The sequence below is a fragment of the Schistocerca cancellata genome, chromosome 1 (genome assembly GCF_023864275.1).
Source record: "Schistocerca cancellata isolate TAMUIC-IGC-003103 chromosome 1, iqSchCanc2.1, whole genome shotgun sequence".
In the NCBI taxonomy this organism is placed as follows: Eukaryota; Metazoa; Arthropoda; class Insecta; order Orthoptera; family Acrididae; genus Schistocerca; species Schistocerca cancellata.
Genome location: NC_064626.1, coordinates 675,684,623 through 675,690,157, shown reverse-complemented (window position 1 = coordinate 675,690,157; position 5,535 = coordinate 675,684,623).

The following is a 5,535-nucleotide window of genomic DNA, read 5'->3' as shown; positions in this document are numbered from 1 at the left end:
TCTGAATCTGTAGGTAGCTTAACGCGAATTGTTGGTGACAAAATTCAACTGCGAGAATGCATATATAAACCTAATTGCGAGGATCTTAGGGAAATCGTGCTATGTGGAACTTATTGTAATCACAATATCTGACTATGACCTTCGATAATTTAAAACTGACTCGTTTGGGAGTCAAGTCGGTCGTTTTGAAATTTAACTAAGGAAAGAAACTGTTCTCTACACACTTGTCTTAACTGGTTGCAAACTTTTCTCGTAGTTACAGCGCGTCTCGATAACTACAAAATGTTAACTACAGAGATACGCAGAGGTGCATTGCGTACTATGAAAACATTGCTGTCAATCTTGGTTCACAATATTTTGATAAGGGTTTTTAAATGACTGGAAATTAATTCACTCTTGGGATGTGGACAGTTACTCTGGTGTAAATAAATTCCATCCCAATTTCATTTCCTTAGACTTTATAACATTTAATGAAACTTCAAAAGTACTTAAGCTTTCCCTGAAATCACGTAACAGTAATCCAAGAATTATAAAAATTGTACGTAGAAAAATTGAACTTCACATGTATACGCTGTACTTAAACAAAATTCCAAAATCTAATTCTTAAATCCATTTCTCTCTTAATATCAATAAATCTTAAATAATAATAAAAGATTCCTGATCTGGATGTATGACGAACCAGGGACGTTGAATTATCAAACCACTACAGCAAATAAAACAAATTTAATCATTACCTGTAATTCATTCTTCATAAATATTATCGTATCAAAGTGAAAATCAATTCCTTTTTCTCTGGAGTAAGTCTTCCACAGATTCATAATATAATTTCAAAATTTATATTTTTGTCCATTGCTGCTACTAAACCAAAACTCGACTGTTCACATCTAACACTAAAGCTCAACTGACTATCTCTTCTCCTCCCCTTAGCCGCCCTGTGTGGCCGAGCGGTTCTAGGCGCTTCAGTCTGGAACCGCGCGACCGCTACCGTCGCAGGTTCGAATCCTGCCTTGGGCATGGATGTGTGTGATGTCCTTAGGTTAGTTAGGTTTAAGCAGTTCTAAGTTCTAGGCGACTGATGACCTCAGATGTTAAGTCCCATAGTGCTCAGAGCCATTTGAACCATCCTCTCTTTACGGTACCGAGCGAGGTGGCGCAGTGGTTAGCACACTGGACTCGCATTCGGGAGGACGACGGTTCAATCCCGTCTCCAGCCATCCTGATTTAGGTTTTCCGTGATTTCCCTAAATCGTTTCAGGCAAATGCCGGGATGGTTCCTTTGAAAGGGCACGGCCGATTTCCTTCCCCTTCCTTCCCTAACCCGAGCTTGCGCTCCGTCTCTAATGACCTCGTTGTCGACGGGACGTTAAACAACACTAACCTCTCCTTACGGTCAACAGATAAATGTGGTGCACTTCTTCGCAGAGCAAAGATCACTATTGACTCATCTATGTGCTGCACGGCATCTTTGTCGAGGCTGCACTCATGTCTAAACAATTCAGACCTTACGAGCGTGATTACAGACATCCAAAACGAGAAAAATTCCTACAAAAATTAGCGCACTCACCTTTCAGACAAAACAACGACTATGTGTCGAACTTGCAGTAAATAATACTTTAACATTTAATTTAATTTCGTTCATCATATTAGGTATTCTGGGAAAGCCTGCAACTGTGTCATTCATGATTTAAATAACGAAAACCACACCAGTCACTTATTTTTTACTGCTTAGCATGACGGGCTTCAAGAATTTATTCTCCATTTGTGCATTTGTTTACATGAGTATGTTTGACGATGTTTGAATGTGTCATTTTCTGCCTCTCTTGCGTCTTTTCGGAGTTAGACCGCAATCGAAAAATCGGAAGAAATGAATTTTTGAGGGTTTTTAAATGCTAATGATAGAAATGGTATTTTTGTTTGTTTACTTAAAGGTTTGCACCTTCGCCATTATACAAAATATCACTCACGTACAAATCATCAGTTACACTGTTTGCTTACAAAACATACCACAAAGATATTGTGACACTATGGCTTCACGAAGAGTTTGTAAATAGAAGTTTGTAAATAGACAGGGTTATTAGAGTGTTTTCGTTGACATTATATGTATTAGGTTGTAAGTAATAAACAAATACGCTAAGGTAAGGTCGATTTTTCGGCAATGAGTGTGTCTCTGTGGGAGAGTGCGCGCCTCTTCTGCGGCTGTATACGGTTATCGGAAGATTGAAATTTTTAAAGAAAGATAGATGTTATAAAGGCATTTCTGTGAAACGGAAAATACATGCAGACGGGAAAAATATCGATAGCGCTCGAGACCGGTAACGCTGGATAGAGTCTCGTTTCGGTCATTATTTTTTTCTTTTTTAAACGTTCAATTCGAATACTTACATCATTTAAAAATAAAATTCATCAAATATACGCTAATTAAGGCATATCTGTCATTCTGAGGGTTTCGTGCCTCCGTCAGTGAAGCAGGAATGCTTAAAGAATTGCTTCGCTGTCCGTCTGTCTGTCTGTCCATCTGGCAGTTAAGAACAATTTTTTCCCGGGAACAAGTAAACGCATGAAGTTCAAATTTGCGTCACGTGTTAATATCTATGATCCCTAGGCGGTGTAAAAAATTAAGCCTCTAAGTCACTGCAATCAAAATATACGGCAGTTTATGTCACATATTTTCATGCTGGAAAACTTACTCATCAAAACCTATAGGGTACACTCTGTTGATTCAGAATCACAAAGTTTGGTAAGAAGCAAGGATTGACAGTACAAGTAAAGGAAAAAATGTAAACATTGTTAATATGTGATTATATAACACGAAAAATGTGTTATTGTAATATTTTGTCTGTGTGTTTGTCTGTCAGTCTGTTAAGACGCTTCTTCTCTGGAATAGTTTGGCTTATTATGTTCAAGTTTATAGTATATATTAAGAGCTATGGTCCCTTGGTGGAGTAAAAATTTTAAGCCCTTAAGTTAGTGCAGTCAGAAGATACGGTTATTTACGTCACATATTTTGATACTCTAAAACTCACTCACCAAAACTTGAAGGGTACTTCCCGTGGACCTAGAATCATAAAGTTGGCAGGAAAGTAAAGTTTCACAGCGCAAGTAAAAGAAAAAACCCGAAATTGTTAATTTGTATTTATATGAAACACACACACAAAATATTTATTCTGTCCTTTGTTATTCGACTTCAGATATGAAATTAAAACATCTTCGATTGTATGGGAATCCCTAGTACCAATGTCTTTCCATTATCTATCTCGATAACAGGCAGAAATAGTCAGTATCCTTGATTCCCAGAATGAATGAACTGCCTATGTACATAATTAAGTTAGCAAGCAATGCACGAGTGCTGTTTGAACATGACCAGTTTTTATGAAAATGCCCGTCTTCTAATTTCTAATTACATACTGCACACAAAAATCTAGTTATCTTTGCTAGTATAAATTCTTAATTACTGATCTCCTATAAAATATTTTTAATCAAGATCGTTTAAATTAAAGTAAGCATTAAAAATCAAGTTTTTGTCTATTTTTATGTATCGTGCACTTCAGAAAACTATTACAGAACATGCGTCATTTTCTTACAAATTAGAATCTGCCAGGAATGGAACACAGGCCTCCAAATTGGAAGGGAACACTCCACCACAGACCCACACTGCTTGTTAAGTAAATACCATTGCTCTAGCGTATTAAAGAATGGTCGGAAGAATTAAAAGCTGATTTTCTCAAGGACTTTTGAGACTTGCGTCCAACTGCTGTGTGAAATTGATATTTGAGTTCTGAACTTGGCGTGCCATATATATACTGACGGAAAAGTTCGCAACACCAAGGAGTTGTGCGACATAAACGAAAGTTAGTAGGCGCGTTTCTACATTTGAAACATGATGTCTGTTCAAATTTCGAGCCAGTCGCATACGAGTGGCGCAAGTAGCGCCACTATGGGGACACAAATCAGTTTTACTTTAAATAGGCTCTGTAACATTTGTAAGCGTTAGTTGGCTTTGAGATTGGACTAAGTGAGTTGATGTTAGTCAAGAATATGTTTAAGCTGACAAAGACTTGATTAACAACACACCTCGCTGAGCTTGAACGAGATCGGGTAATAGTACTACGAAAACTTGGTTGTTCCTTCTGCGATATTAGAGAAAGACTTGGCAGGAATGTTGGCACTGTATTTGACTGGTGGCAGCGATTGGCACGAAAATGTACGGTCGCAAGAGGATCGGGATCCGGACGTCGACATGGCACTACCGAGAGGGAAGTCCATTGTTCTGTATATGGTCAGGGAAGGGGGTGGCAGGTTGTTACATATGCCTCGTGACGACAGTGTGCAGGAGGTCGAGCGGGCAGGACTTGAGAGTGGATATCCAGGGCTGATGTTAAATGACAGAACAGAAAATTAGGTGCAACAAAGAGAATATATTTCATTGTATAGCATACAAGGGGCACGCCTAGGATCGGAATTTACCAGGTTTAGGTCAGTTTAGGAGGTCGAACAATTAATAGAAGGGGAAGCGGTTCATGTTAACTTACGTTGGTGGCCGGTCGTGAAAAGCAGATCCTGAGGCTCTGTCTTCCAAAAAGACGTCTATTCTGCTCGAGATCTGGATTACAAGAGAGAGAGAGAGAGACAGCCGTGTTCCGCACCGCAGAACACTCCAGCGTCCGCGCACGTGACCTGTATCCCACGCACGCTATTGGCTAAAACCAATGGCATGAATTCGCTAGCAGTTTTAGTAGAGGTCTTAGGGCGTCTCTTGTCAGCAGCTTTAACTGGACAGAACTGCCTCGGTTTTGAAAGACAGGCAACTTGTGTCACATTGGCACAGCGTAAGTTTCTCTCGGAGTAAACTTGTAAAGATATGACTGGGCCTTCGAAATAAATTTTTTAAACAAATTTCGTAAAATATTCCTTGACTGGCTGCCGCCATGTACACCATCATGTTTGGGCTCTGGCGCGTCGTGCTGCATCTGCAGCAGTTACCTGAGAAGCAACTGACACCACAGTGACACAATGAACTGTTGAAAATCGGTTATTCCGAGTACACCTCCGAACCACATGTCCTGCAGAGTACAGTCCACCGATCCCAAACCAACACCAACGGCGACTTCTGTCGTGTCAGGCGAGAGCACATCGGAGGGCAGGGTGGAGAACTGTCGTGTTTTCTGATGAAAGCAGGTTCTGCCTCGGTGCCGATGGTCGACGTGTGTTGGAGTGGAGGAGGCCAATTGCGGGCTTGCAGCCAACCTTCTTGTGTGCTAAACAAACAGGATCTACACCTGGCATTATGCACTGGGATGCAACTTCGTATGACAGCAGGAGCACTCTCGTGGTTGTCCCACGCACCCGGACTACAAGTACGTACATCAGTCTGGTGATTCGACCTGTTGTGCTGCCATTCATGAACAGTATTCCAGGAGATGTTTTCTAACTGGATAACGGTTGCTCACATAGCGCTGTTGTAATCCAACATGCTCTACAGAGTGTCGACAGATTGTTGCTTCAGCCTGTTCGATCACCATATTTGTCAGCAATCGA